Below are 16,661 nucleotides of genomic sequence, written 5' to 3'. Positions count from 1 at the left end.
AGAAACTGATGGAAATCATGGATCGCAAAGACAAGAAAACCAAACGTAGTCGTATACCCTTGGTAAAGGTTCGTTGGAAATCCAAGTGTGGCCCTGAATTCATATGGGAGTGGGATGACCAAATGAGAACTAAGTATCCTCATCTTTTTGATACAGATTCTTCTACTTAATTTCGAGACAGAATTTTAAAAGTAGGGAATGCCGTGACATTCGTTAATTTTATTTTTATTTGTATTCGTTAAACTGACCCGTTTTGACATTTCAATGTATTCTTATTCATCTTTTATCAGTAATATATTATTCTTGATGATTTACGCCTATTTAAAGTCATTATTTAAACGAGTTATAAACTATGCGAGTATAACATAGAAATAATCCAAGAATATTAACTTCTATTCCATTTATAAAACATTTAAAAGCTAAAGGTTCAATATGTAAATATATTTTAAATTTGGTTTTAAAACAATTAGAAACTTGATGTCACACCCTAACCTAAGGCGAAAATGTCGGTGCGTGAGCTGCTTGCTCACAGCTATCAAGGTACTATCATGCAATAATTTAAAATTACAATATCTATTTATTTAGTTTAAATATTCAAACAAATCCAGGCAATCAAAGTACATAATTTAGAAATAAAGCAAACAAATAATTTGAATTAAACTAGTCTTTATTTATTCTTGATAATTTCTTCTAACTTCAATTCTTCACTAAGTCTTCACCAAATCTTGCAACTAGTTCAAACAATAACATGGATATGCGTATAAAATAGAAAGGTTTGTCAACAACACATGTTGAGTAAGTAAAACACCAGTTTAAGACACTACAATAATAATAATATATAATATATAAAGAAAGATGCAAACTATTCCTATGAGAATAAACAGTTAAACCATAGCATATAAACAAATCACAAAAATATAAAGATAGGGCAAAACTGTTGCCATGCGAATGGGCATTGGTTACCAAAAATCAGTTGTCGGTAAGCTCGATACCAGATGAACTGGACGATGGCTACTACGGAAGTCGTATGATCATACTAATATGTTGGACATCTCCGAAACGTATTCAAATAAAACAAGTAAGCAAATAAAAAGTTACGCATAAACTGATATACACAAAAGGATTAAACAGTTGCAGTTTTGAATACTAGATAATAGATAAATACGGTAAATACGCATATGTCCAGAAAAGATTTAAAATAAGTAAAAACGGGAATGATTACTCACCTTAGTAATTAAGCAAGAGATAAATATTAGATAAGAAAGCGGCAAACCACGCTCTTCAGGAATTACAGACGAGAAATCCTAATTAACAATAATTGCGGAATAAATAACAATGATTTCAATAATGAGTTTATGACTTGATAGGCATTCGGGATTTGATGATCGATAGTGTTCTTTGTAAAAATTGAATATTACAAAAAGTTATTATTACTTAAATAAAGAGTATATTTTAATTAATAAAATAGTTAAATAAATATTTATAAAATTTGGATAGATTATAGATAAAGATTTGCTTTAAATGTTTAACTTAAACTAAAAATACATATTTATATATATTTTGATTATTAATAAAGATTTCATTTATATTAATGTTGTAAATAATAGATACCAAATAATAAATAATAATATTTATACAAAATATGATCTTTTAATAAATACATAAACTATATTTTTAATACGTGGATAAACGAGGTGAATTTTAAATTAAAATTCTTTTTAAATCTTAAAACCTTTAATAATCTATTACATATACATACATATATATAAATACACACACACACACACACACACATATATCTATGGCGTTTAACCAAAGTTTGAAAAATCGATCGGTTTATATGTCGGTTTTAATTGAATAGCATTTATTTAATATTTAATATTAACTATTTTAAATTGATAAAACCTTTTAGATCCATAAAATAACTAAAACAAAAATAAAACCAAAACTTCCATGGTTGAGACTCGAACCTACGACATTGGCCGGCCAGAGATTTAACACCCATACACCAGCCACTGGGCTGGTGTGTCAGCTGAGTAAACAAATACAAACAAAAACATAAATACAGAAGCCAATATATCCCCCAAATTGATTATAAGAACCCTAATCATCCAATCCGTTTATCTGTTCATTGTTTGTTAAATTAATGTTGGGGTTAACGTAATATTGATTAAGACGAGAATGATACTTGTGAGAATTACCAGTTATGATTGTGTAATGACTGAGAACGGTCACAACGTGTTCTTGAGTTCGTTAGGGGATGGGACGACGAGGTTGGATGGAATTGAGTCTGGTTTCAGGTTGCAGAGTTGGATAAGAGGTACCAACCAGTTTAATTGAATTGTTATTATCCCTATATAGTATATCGACAATACTGGTATACACTGTTTGTTTATTATAGAATCCAAGATCGTTTTGATCCTTGTTTCTTAAATTAAAAATGTCGGTTAAGATCGGTTTTAGTTTGTGAATGAACTAAGAGAATCAAGTTCGTTAATAATACAAGAATTTTGGTGCAAGGAAACTAATCGGGTAAATGGGTATAGGATATGGTTCGGGTTTTGCGTTTGGGTGAAGAAGGTGGATATTGATTTGTAAAATTTTTCAAATAAGTCTTTGTGCTTTAGTCTTTATTACATATTGAGTATATAACCTAGCTTAAGGGTTAACTTTGTATATTTACAAAGTTACAATATTAATATAATAAAGAAATAGAAAATATATATTTAAATAGAGTAATTTTTATTGATTAAAATTACCCGAAAATGAAAACGGTTCGGGTAATGTCTATATGTATAATAAACGGAAAGTTCGAGTTGTTACACTTGAGGGGCCATATGTGTAAAATTATATAAATTAAAATATTATTATATAAACCCAACATGTCACCCCCACCCTCGCGGGTTTCTGGCCAAAATTCCGCAAGCCGGAATAAGGCTCCGGTGAGCTCATTAAACCCCGGTAAACACGCATCATAACTCAGTTAAATCATGCAACGACTTGTATACTATAGTGGTAAATCATAATCATCGAATATTAACGTGTAAAACAACATTTAAAGGCGAGGATCAACCGGAAAACCGACCATATTATATTCAAAATGCAAAAAGTCTTATTAAACGCCATACGGTCCAATTGGTACTATAAATAGGACCTAATCTAACATCTAAACCTAATACAATCATCGTTTCAATCTAATACACTCTAAAATCCGTAATCAATCGTCAAAGGTTATTTTTCTGGCGAACTCCAATCACCACCAAATCATCGTGTCTCTAGGTAGTTGTTATGTTCATTTGAATCATTTTAAGTTTCAAAACAAAACCCCTAAACTTTTTTGATCAAACAGGGAAACAATTAACGGATTTGAAACCTAGGGTTTGAAGATAGAAGATGAACTTGAATGTATAATATATCTATTTTTATTTCTGGTCTTTTACAAAGAAACAAGCTGGTCTGGTGGTTAAAGTACTTCGTGAAAACTTGATTAATATTATATTATTATTTATCATTCCGTTAACATTATAATACGCTAACACAATTGTTTTTGAGTTAGAATTATCGTTAAAATCGATGTTCATTAAACGTCAAAATCCTCATATTAATAATAAATTACAAAACAATGATATTAAACTAATATCAAAATAATAACATTATAATATAAAATGCCATAAAAATAATAAAATATATTAAAATAAGGCATAATTCCTAAAACTAAAGTATTTAACGTTTATAATCCCGTTAGCTAGTTTTTAATTTTGTATTTTTTTAATTTATAGTTCGCGGGGTTCGATCGTTCCAATTTTCTTAACGCGCTTTCGGTTGTTAACTCAAGTAAATCATCAATGTCAAAGGTGAGTTTCTCACACCCCATTTTAAAGGTTTTTCACATTTGGGGAGGGGGGGGGGTAGCATATATATCCTATCAAATCAATTTAGTCATTTATATTTACAAACTACAATTCACAGCATGAACTTGTGTGTTACTTCGTTACTTTATCAAAACTTACTTTTATGTGGTATCTCACGCCCCTCTTTGCACTCAGGATTATTTTGTTTTGAGTGGAATAGGGACCCCAGATCCGAGTACTTAGTTGTACCAACTGGAAATGACTTTACTTGCATGATTATTACACTTGTCTCATGGAATTGTATATTTTTTATGTATTTATATCAAAACTTGTGTGAACTCACCAAATATTCGCTTAGTTGACTTTATTTTATATATATGCTATAAGAACCATTATTAGAGGATGATACTCGGAGAAGACTTTAGAACTTAGGGTATTTTAAATAAATGGACATGTTGAATTGTTCTTATTATTTTTTCTTGTATTTTCAAACTTTTGTATTTGATGATTAAATTAATTAAAGATAATATTGTGACATAATGGTGTTACATGTGTTTTGAGCAATTTGTACGTCACACTCATGCGTTTCCGCTTAAGCCGGGGTGATACATGCATGCAGCAAGTGTTGATGACATGGGAAGCTTGAGGTGCGTACGAGACTATCTGTATTGAATATTAGTTATAGGATGAAGTTAAAGGTAAAAGTTTAGTTTTCGCTACAAATTGTATATGCTTCTGTAAGGCCCCGTAACCGGTGGCCCTACTTTAGCGTTGGATTTACTCATAAACGCAGTTCTAAATATCAGAGTTAATTAAAACATTCGCGGAATTTAAAAACTTTCATAAAACATTTCATAACAAAACACGTCTTGTCTTAAAACATCATTTTGTCTTTCAAAATAAACGAAACATTAAACTTAAACGTCTTGAGTCTTTCGATGCCAGCCTCTTATTCAGTGTCACGTGTCTCCTCAAGCGAGCTGCCTCATCCTACTCACCTGCGTGCATACTAAAAGTCAGCTACACTGAGTGAGTTCTAGTTAATCAAGCAACTTATCATACAACCACTTCATACAATATATACGTATCCGAAGACACATAGTCCACTGTCTAACATGCCACTTTTTAACCACTTAATTACCCCTATAGCTTAGCCTCTTAATTACCTCTACAGCTTAGCCACTTATGCCACTTTATGCCACTTGATGCCACCTTAATAACGAAGTCACGTATAGGCTTACCCTACCACGTACTATCGTCATGCCACTAACACTCTTACTAGACTCTGCCACTTCTATCACACTCTACCTCTACTTGTCTACAACACTCTTTATACCAATACAATATTTACATAATAAGCAAGTCGCATCATAGAATACATACACACTAACAACCACTTGACAATCACTCTCCTTGACGATACGTGCAATATCCGAAGATCGTTCACGTACCGACAAGCATTACATAATAGCTACTTGTATAACATCTATACACTTACCACTTAAGGTAAGTGTATTCACACTTTCGCATCTAACCTGCTTAACTTACCACTTAGCCTCTTATTTACACCTACCACCTTGCCACTTTGCCACTTTAATAATGTATAACGTTATGCCACTTTACCACTTTAATAACGTAAAACGTTATGCCACTTTGCCACTTTAATAACGTATAACGTTATGCCACTTTGCCACTTTAATAACGTAAAACGTTATGCCACTTTGCCACTTTAATAACGTATAAAGTTATGCCACTTTGCCACTTTAATAACGTAAAACGTTATGCCACTTTGCCACTTTAATAACGAAGGCACGTATAGGCTTACCCTACCACGTACTATCGTTATGCCACTAACACTCTTACTAGACTCTTGCCACTTCTAACACGCTCTACCTCTACTTGTCTACAACACGCTTCATATCATTTACATAATAAGCAAGTCACATCAACAATCATACACACATAATAACGATGGCACGTACAGGCTTTCCCTATCACGCGCTCACGTTATGCCACTAACACCCTTACTAGACTCTTGCCACATTTAACACACTCTACCTCTACCTGCCTATATCACACTTCATATCAGTTCGGTATTTACGTAATAAACCAGTCACATCATAACATTCGTACACACTATCAACCACTTGGAATTTACTATCCTTGGCGATACGTGCAATATCCGAAGATCGTTCACGTACCGACAAGCATTATAAAATATATACCTCGTATAACATCTATAGCATACACTTACCACTTAAGGTAAGTGTATTCACACTTCACATCGAGTATGCACACAGCCCCGAAAACATAACAAGGAAATGGGGCTAGAAACTCACCTGAACTCTGCTTCTTCCTCTGATAGTTGTAAATCCTTTCTTTAACTGAGCTCGGCTGACTGTATAAGTTACACGTATCAATACTCGCCTGATCTAATCCGGTGGCCTAGTATTAGCTTACTTTTACTTATTGTTTTAATCTATTCTCTAATCGAACTTGACTTTAGGCGAAGTTAAACCTTAGGCGAACTTAGCTTTAGGCGAAGTTAAACCTGAGGCGAACTTAGCTTTAGGCGAAGTTGTCATCAGGCGAACTTGGCTTTAGGAGAAGTTGTCATCAGGCGAACTTGGCTTTAGGCGAAGTTGTCATCAGGCGAACTTGGCTTTAGGCGAAGTTGTCATCAGGCGAACTTGGCTTTAGGCGAAGTTGTCATCAGGCGAACTTGGCTTTAGGCGAAGTTGTCATCAGGCGAACTTAGCTTGCAGGCGAAGTTGTCATCAGGCGAACTTAGCTTGCAGGCGAAGTTCATCAGGCGAACTTAGCTTGCAGGCGAAGTTGTCGTCTGCAGCTACTGTTCGTTCTTAAATCCCTTAATCACCTTCGTTTCTTAACCAAATAACTCGATTTAGGTACCCACGGGATCGTCTGACCAGCGCCTACAAACCCCAACCATCAAATCGACCTAACATCGATGTTTAAAGGGTGCGATTTAGGCATATAGGTTACGGGTTCTTTTTATCAATCGATTAACCCATCAAATCATAACCATTTTCAGTAAGATTAGCTTTGTTGGATTCGTTTTTACCATACAAACTCAGATCTATCATTTCTCAAATCAAACCGAACCTATACGAACGATTTCTAACTATAAACGTACCTTGAACGAGTCGAACTACAAACACGGTTAAGCCTTGATGTTGTTTTGGTCCGACACGACGTTCCAGCACCAACAAACTCGGGTTTTCGCCTTCGGATCTTGGTTCGGGTCGTGTGTGTTTTGGGTGTGTGTGTATGGAATAGGTGAGAATGAGGATTAAATGGTGGTTAATGGTATTTATATTTAGGGATCATGGGCTTAAGCCCATGGACTCTCCTTCGTTCTTTCATAACCCAAGTCCATAACCCATATCCATTACCCAACACTAGCCCGACCTATACTAACTCCTACTCTATTTATTTATTTCCCGATAATCCGAGTAAACTTTCCCTCTATTATTAAGTATTATAAATAATATCATTTTGGAAATTTCGGGATGTTACAGCTTCCGCTGTAACTAAGTTATTAGTAAATCCAATGTTAAAGTAGGGATTTCGGTTTCGAGGCCTTATGCGGTGTAGAAACTGCTTTTCTGGCTGTGTAACTGACTTTTCGGGTCATATTCAATTTTCTGGTGACTCTATTTTTCGGCAAGGTTGTCGTTATCCGGGGTAATCTTGTAAAGCCCTGTTCCCAGTGCCCTACATTGGCGTTGGATTTACTAGTTGTAAGGCCCCAAACCCGGTAGCCCTACTTTAACGTCAAATTTACTCATAAACACAGTTCTTACAAATCAGAGTTAATTAAAACTTTTCGCGGAAACGTTAACTTCAATCATTCGTTACAAAACCTTTAATATTTTCATTAAAACCATAACATGAAACGTTATATTTGAACATCATTTCTTCCATCTTCAAATGCCAGCTATTCAATCCATGCCATGTGTCATCCTTATGCTAGCTCTTAAATCTGATCACCTGCGTGCATACTAAAAGTCAACTACGCTGAGTGAGTTCTAGTTAATCAAGAAACTTACCATACAACCATTACATGTATTATATACGTATCCGAAGATACACAGTCCACTGTCTAACCTGTTCACCTTACCACTTAACCACTTAACTGCCCCTTACGTCTTAGCCACTTGTTTATGGAAGCACATTGAGGCTTGCCCTCCAATGCACTCACATTATGCCACTTAATAACGAAGACACGTATAGGCTTACCCTATCACGCACTCGCGTTATGACACTTTAATAACGAAGCACGTATAGGCTTACCCTACCACGTACTATCGTCATGCCCCTAACACCCTTACTAGACCCCTGCCACTTCTATCACACTCTACCTCTACTTGTCTACAACACACTTTATATCATTACATCATTTACATAATATTCAACTTACATCATAACATATACACACACTAATAACCACTTGTAGATCATTCCCATTAGCGGTACGTGCAATATCCGAAGATCGTTCACGCACCGACAAACGTTACTTTCCCTATCTACACGTGCAATATCCGAAGATCGTTCACGCATCGACAGACATCCATTCATAACATCTATATATTTAGCATAACAAACATTATAGCATACATTTACCACTTTAGGTAAGTGTATTCACACTTCACATAGAGTATGCACACAGCCCCGAAAACATAACAAGGAAGTGGGGATAGAAACTCACCTGAATTCGGTTACGTTCGCCGTTTATGGTTATCCCTTTCTTGAGCTGTGCACGACTAACTGTATAACAATTACACGTATCAATTTAAATATCACTACCCATATCGTGTTTCTAGTTTAATTATTACCCTCAATGAATAGGGGTCCAGGAACAGCGCCCTTGACAGCGGTGTTCTTGGGGTGGCAGCTCCTAGCGGGGTCCAAGGGGCAGAGGCACAGGCTGGGGTTAACACATTTTCCATTAGGATTTCATGATAATATTTTATTGTTAAGCTCTCAATCCTTTAAGGTATCTTCTATAAATTAATAAAGTTCAAGGGCTATTTTGTAATTATATCATTCTTTCTCTAAGTCCAGGGACTGTCAATTTATCAAACTTCTATTTTGTTAATTGGTTCTTAGCGAATTGGGTTCATAACGAATGACCCATTCGTTACTTTATAACGAATTGACTGTTATAACGAACTGGTCGTTGTACGAATTGGACCTTATAACGAACTGGTCCTTTGACGATGACCCCTCTGTAACGAATTGAACCTTCTAATTCGTTATCTCCTTTTTAACGAATGACTATAACGAATTGGGGTTAATTCGTTATCTTTTTCCTTAACGAATTTGGATACTAACTAAGGCTAGTTCGTTAAGCTTCCTTTAACGAATCATCTGATGAATTGCCTCTAGTTCGTTAACTCTCCGTTAATGAACTAAGATTAGGTCAGAGAATGTCAGAAACATTCTCTGACATTCTAACCTTGTACCCGCCGCCTTTCGGGCGTCATCGTCGCCGGATAACTGCTTGTTCGCCGGAAAAAACATCTTTTTGCATCATTTCGTCGTTTTTCGTCCCGTTCGATCCAGATCTGAGCTAGGGTGACCCCTAGGCTCATTTTATGCTTGGTTTATACCCGATTACACCCAGATCTCGTGACTTTAACGGTTTAAAGGTGTCAGCTCGTCGTTTTGCGACTAGATCTAACAGGTTTGGATCTCTACAATATCATACTATCATTACCTCGGGTCTGCATCAGCTCTTCTTGGTGATTTCGGATAGAGAAAGAAAGTAGGATGAGAGAGAGCTAAGTGTGTGTTTTGGGTGGTGTATGGAATGGAATGGAAATGAATGAATTAATTAGTAATTATGGTTTATATATTATGGATCATGGACTTGAGCCCATGGTCCATCCTCCTTCCTTTCAAATCCAAGTCCATTACCCATATTACATAACCCAACACAAGCCCGACTCCTAATAACTCCTAATTTATTTTATTATTTCTCCACTAACCTGAGTAAACTTTCCAACCAATATTGAATAATATAATTAATATTATTTTAGAAAATTCAGGATGTTACAAGTCTTCCCCCCTTAAAGAGGTTTCTTCCCCGAAATCTAACTCATCCCTTGTAAAAGGAACATTTCTTATATTCACACCCTTGCCTAATCTTCTTTGTTTTCTGGGTTACCCTTTTATTCCTGACTTGCAGTCATCGAGTGTTGATCATGTGTTTTAGCTATTAAGTCAGCTTGTCCCAGAGGCCCTCGATGTACCAAGTCTCGTCTCATTTTCCCATGGAACCTTGTTTTATATAATAACGCTAACGCCTAAGGCGGCGCTTTATCACCACACAACTATTTATCGTAACCAACATGCATTCAAGATAATTCATAAGCCATTCACACAAAATCACAAGGTATCACAAGTCATTCATAAAACATAAAAAGGAAATCATTGAAGCTTGCTAGACAAACATAGGTCCATGCGTAACATAAAATACCCCCTAACAGTAATAACATTAAACAACTGTGACAAGACACTTATTCTCCTGCAACCCTCCCAGTGGCTGATAAACCATCCTTTTATGTGTCTCCCCTTCTTCCCTCCACTGCCACGACTTCTTCACAATCTCTAGCTATGTGACCTGACTTACCGCACTTGTAACATTTCTGGTCCTCGGTGTATTCACGTAATATGTGTCCCTTCTTCCCGCATCGGTAGCACTGGTTTGGACCAGCCTTGCATTCTCCCAAGTGCATTTTCCCGCACACCTTGCATGTTTCCTTGCCTGAAATCTTTTGTGTATTCTTCCCCGCATACTCCATGATGTCTGCAGTCCGTTTGGTTCCTTTCCCTTCTTCCTTATCTTCCACTTCCACATCATCCGCCGCCAGATCATCATAAACCACCTCCACTAATTCCACTGCAGACTCAAAGGTAGAAGGTTTGTTAGCCCTGACTAACGTGCAGACCTTCTGGGGAAGTCCTCTGACGTAGCACTTGATCTGTTTCGCCTCAGTGTTCACCATGTCAGGCACCAACCTTGACATGCAGTTGAATTCAGTGGTGTATTCGCGGTGTGTCATCTTACCCGCCTTCAGACTCAAAAACTTCATTTCGACCCTTTCAACCTCTGCATCAGCACAAAACCTTTTCATTACCAACTCCTTCAGATCATCCCACCTCATAGCTTTGATCTCCTCTCGGGTCTTTCTTTATTCAACAGATTCCCACCAGTACATGGCTTCATCACCAAATGATTGGGTGGCATAACCCACAGCTTGATCAGGACGACACTCGCTAATCCGAATAACCTTATCCATTGAGATTATCCATTGGAAAGTAGCGGTTGCGTCCCCTAAAACCATTAAGCTTCGGCGGGTCGCAACCTTTGAACGACATGTAGTTACACCCATCTTGGCCTCCCTTCACGGAGCGAACTTTGCTCTAGTCACCCTTCTCTCCTACATCATCTTTCTTACTCTTTTCCCCAGACTTATCAGCAGTCCCCGCATGGCTTCCAGCAGACTTTTCAGGATTTCAGTTCTTTGCAGCAGCTGCTACCGCCTGACCAATGGCAGCTTGAACAGCAGGGTCATGTTGATACCCGTCGTTGTTACTCGGATTTCGACAAGTTGCGCTTCCTCTTCCCTTGTATTAGCAGCTGATTCAACAGAAGGTTCTCGGACAATACGTGGCCTACCGCGACGTCCGTACGACCTCCTTGTCTGACGACCTTTCTTGCTCCGGCCATTTGTATTCTATAAGCAAACACAAATGTCATCACTTAAGAAACCATTTAGTACAAGGATAGTAAGGCTAACAGGTAATAAAAGTGGCCAGCTGTGATAAGCTGATCACGTTACTCCCCGTTTCCTGTACACTTCCCTTTGTGAGTTCACTTGTGCTAGTTCTAATTCTAACAGTTAGACAATCAAACAGTTCATATCATCGTATACTCCTATCCCTAGCAATTAAGCTAGCACTCATACATTCTTTATCTAGCAATTAAGCTAACATCATACCTCGTTCTCTAGCAATTAAGCTAGCATTAATTCATCATTCTACTTTACATGTGAAATTAATAACATACTTTACCTTTGTTTAGCTTGCTTGAGTGACACATGGCTGTCTTGACTGGCATCTTCTTTCTTTTCTTACTTTATTCTCTTCGAGTCTAAGCATGTAGGATGCTTAAATCTCTCGAACTTTACTCAGATACCAACTTGTAAGGCCCCGAACCTGGTAGCCCTACTTTAACATCGAATTTACTCATAAACACAGTTCTAACAAATCAGAGTTAATTAAAACTTTTCGCGGAAACATTATCTTCAATCACTCGTTACAAAACCTTTAATATTTTCTTTAAAACCATAACATGAAACATCTAATTTAAAACATCATTTCTTCCATCTTCAGATGCCAGCCGTTCAATCCATGCCATGTGCCATCCTCATGCTAGCTCTTTAATCTGATCACCTGCGTGCATACCAAAAGTCAGCTACGCTGAGTGAGTTCTAGTTAATAAAACAACTTACCATACAACCATTACATGTATTATATACGTATCCGAAGATACACAGTCCACTGTCTAACCTGTTCACCTTACCACTTAACTGCCCCTTACGTCTTAGCCACTTGTCTACAGAAGCACATTGCTTGCCCTCCCACGTACTCACGTTATGCCACTTAATAACGAAGACACGTATAGGCTTACCCTACCACGCACTCGCATTATGAAACTTTAATAACGAAGGCACGTATAGGCTTCCCTACCACGTACTATCGTCATGCCCCTAACACCCTTACTAGACCCCTGCCACTTCTGTCACACTCTACCTTTACTTGTCTACAACACACTTTATATCATTACATCATTTACATAATAATCAAGTTACATCATAACATTTACACACACTAATAACCACTTGTAGATCATTCCCATTGGCGGTACGTGCAATATCCGAAGATCGTTCACACACCGAAAAAGGTTACTTTCCCTGTCTACACGTGTAATATCCGAAGATCGTTCACGCATCGACAAACATCCATTCATAACATCTATATATTTAGCATAACAAACATTATAGCATACATTTACCACTTGAGGTAAATGTATTCACAGTTCACATCGAGTATGCACACAGCTCCGAAAACATAACAAGGAAGTGGGGATAGAACCTCACTTGAATTCGATTACGTTCACCGTTTATGGTTATCTCTTTCTTGAGCTGTGCACGAATAACTGTATAACAATTACACGTATCTATTTAAATATCACTACCCATATCGTGTTTCTAGTTTAACTATTACCCTCAATAAACAGGGGTCCGAGGACAGCGCCCTTGGCAGCGGGGTTCTAGGGGCGGCAACCCCTAGCGGGGTCCAAGGGGCAGAGTCACTGGTTGGGGTTAACACATTTTCCATTAGGATTTCATGATAATATTTTATTGTTAACCTCTCAATCCTTTAAGGCATCTTCTATAAATTAATAAAGTTCAAGGGCTATTTTGTAATTATATCATTCTTTCTCTAAGTCCAGGGAAAACTTCTATCAATTTATCAAACTTCTAGTTCGTTAATTGGTTCTTAGCGAACTGGGTTCATAACGAATGACCCATTCGTTACTTTATAACGAATTGACTGTTATAACGAACTGGTCCTTGTACGAATTGGACCTTGTAACGAAATGGACCTTATAACGAACTGGTCCTTTGATGAATGACCCCTCTGTAACGAATTGAACCTTCTAATTCGTTATCTCCTTTTAAGGAATGACTATAACGAATTGGGGTTAATTTGTTATCTTTTTCCTTAACGAATTTAGATACGAACTAAGGCTAGTTCGTTAAGCTTCCTTTAACGAATCATCTAATGAATTGCCTCTAGTTCGTTAACTCTCCGTTAAAGAACTAGGATTAGGTCAGAGATTGTCAGAAACATTCTCTGACAATCTAACCTCGTACCCTCCGCCTTTCCGTCGCCGGAAAACCGCGGGTTCGCCGGAGAAAACGTGTTTTGGCACCATTTTCACCGTTTTTTGTCTCGTTCGATCCAGATCAGAGCTAGGGTGACCCCTAGGCTCATCTTATGCTCGGTTTATACCCGTTTCCACCCGGATGTCGTGAATTTAATGGTTTAAAGGTGTCGGCTCGTCGTTTCGCGACTAGATCTAAAGGGTTTGGATCTCTACAATATCATACTATCATTTCCTCGGGTCGTGATCGGCTCTTCTTGGTGATTTCGGCTAGAGAGAGAAAGTAGGATGAGAGAGAGCTAAGTGTGTGTTTTGGGTGGTGTATGGAATGGAATGGAAATGTATGAATTAATTGGTAATTAAGGTTTATATATTATGGATCATGGGTTTGAGCCCATGGTCCATCCTCCTTCCTTTCAAATCCAAGTCCATTACTCATATTACTTAACCCAACACAAGCCCGACTTCTAATAACTCCTACTTTATTTTATTATTTCTCTACTAACTCGAGTAACTTTCTTACCTATATTGAATAATATAATTAATATTATTTTAGAAATTTTTGGATGTTACACTAATAAACACAGTTCTAAATATCATAGTTAATTTAAATTTTCACGGAAATAATAAAAGTCAACCATTTATTACAAACATTCAATACTTGTCTTTAAAACATAACATAAAGTAACTTATTAAAACATCATGACAAGTCGTCTTTGGATGCCATTCTCTTCAAATCATGCCAAGTGTCTCTCTCTATAGCCAGCTGCTTCAATCTATTTACCTGCGTGCATACTAAAAGTCAGCTACGCTGAGTGAGGTCTAGTTAATTAGGTATCATACAATACATTCACATACTTGTACATACGCATCCGAAGATACATATTATATAACCTGCTTACCTTTCTTTCGTAAATACATAAGTATATACCTTCTTTCTTTCTTTCATACTTTTATATTTAATCTTACTCATACTTATACGTTTTAAAGAGCATTACGCCCTACTTCCTCGAGTATTATTAGAGCTCAGTCCCTTTTCTTTCTCTAATATTATTAGTCTCCGGTCCCTTCTTCCACGAGTATTATTCTCGATCCCTTTTTCCTCGCATATTATTAGGGTCCGGTCCTTTCTTCCTCGAGTATTATTAGGGCTCGATCCCTTTCTTCCCATACAACCGTTCCATACCTTTATTTATATTTATTTTTATAAACTTTCGTACATACTCTCAAACTTAACCTTTTATAGAGCATACATATATCATTCATGCATTATATATAAAACATTCCCATCTTCTAACAATCACCTTTCCTGGCGATACGTGCAATATCCGAAGATCGTTCACGTACTGTCAAACATTCATTCATAACTTCAGGTAAGTGTATTAACTAATCACATCGAGTATGCACACAACCCCGCAAACATAATAAGGAAATGAGGCTAGAAACTCACATGTAAGCGATTCCTTTCTGAATTTATGTTTATGACCTTCTTGAGTTGCGCATGACTAACTGTCTATCATTTAAGAAGCATCACTTTACTCCTAATTATATTATATTTCTAAGTCATTTCCCTTTTTAAACATTACCTTTCCTTATTCTGACATTCGTCATTTTCCTATTCGATTAGTTTTTTCCTCTGTATTGTAAAACGAGCCGATTCGTATCCCGAACCCTTAGATATTATTAAAATGATAGATTTTATGTTTCATAATCATCTCATGCTTGTTGGATCGTGAAAACACCTTTTACAACTCTTAAAATGCTCTTATAACGCTCCAAACACCTCGAAACGAACTACAGGGACCAAATCTATCAAACAATAAAAGTTGGAGACTAACCCCACCCCTAAGGGCGCCGCGCAGCCACCGAAGAGTAGGGGGTCGCGTGGCGCCTAGCCACACCTGCAGTCACAAGTTACTTTTTCCTTGTTGTTTTGTGCATTGTTTAACCTTTTAACATACCCAATTGTATGTAAACTCTTAAAAGAATCATTATACCCAAACCCTTACTCTTTCCCTATATAAACAAGACCAATCCATCTTCTTTTGGTTGCTCCTTCTTCTCCAAAAACTCTCTCAATCTAAGATCCAAGTATCCTTTCTTCAAGTTCTTAATTCATCTTCCACATCAATGCGAACCTTGTTTATAACTAATTCTTGTTACTTAAAGACTGTTATTAAAACATATATATGACATTTACCCCTTGTTTCCTTCAGCTTTCACTTCTCCGGTCATGGTCGGTTGAGGTGAAATGCTTATAAGGCAAGGCTACATGGAGGATTATTGCAATCCTTGACTAACTTTCTAACTTGTTTAACGTTTACTAATCTTGCTTAGTTTTTGTTTATTTTAGTTTGTAAACTCATTTTTGCAAGTTCCATGGTATTGGGTATGTGGCCACCATTTTCGGTTTCATTCCGAGTCAAGCGTCGAACTAAAACCGAACTCTTGTTTAAATGTTTTATATTTAAAATTATTTACTATTATGGTAAAAGTAAGATTTGTGTATTATAATTTCTAAGTTCATTTTAATAAGTTCTATGGTATTGGGTACGTAGCCACCATTTTCGGTTTCATTCCGAGTCAAGCGTCGAACCAAAACCGAACTCTTGTTTAAATGCTTTATATTTAAAATGATTTGCTAATATGTTACAAGTAAGATTTGTGTATTATAATTTCTAAATTCATTTTAATAAGTTCTATGGTATTGGGTATATGGCAACCATCCTCGGTCTTTTACCGAGTCAAGGACCTAATCAAGACTGAACTAAACCTGGTCCTTCCGCTTAAGACACACTAGATGTGTTTTGGGCCACCGAATCTCACTT

The sequence above is a fragment of the Bidens hawaiensis genome, unplaced genomic scaffold (genome assembly GCF_021521415.1).
Source record: "Bidens hawaiensis isolate Kalapana, Puna unplaced genomic scaffold, B.hawaiensis_p1.1 tig00021331_1, whole genome shotgun sequence".
NCBI classification, from domain to species: domain Eukaryota; kingdom Viridiplantae; phylum Streptophyta; class Magnoliopsida; order Asterales; family Asteraceae; genus Bidens; species Bidens hawaiensis.
The sequence above is the reverse complement of the archived record's forward strand: the minus strand, read 5'-3'. Positions refer to the sequence as shown.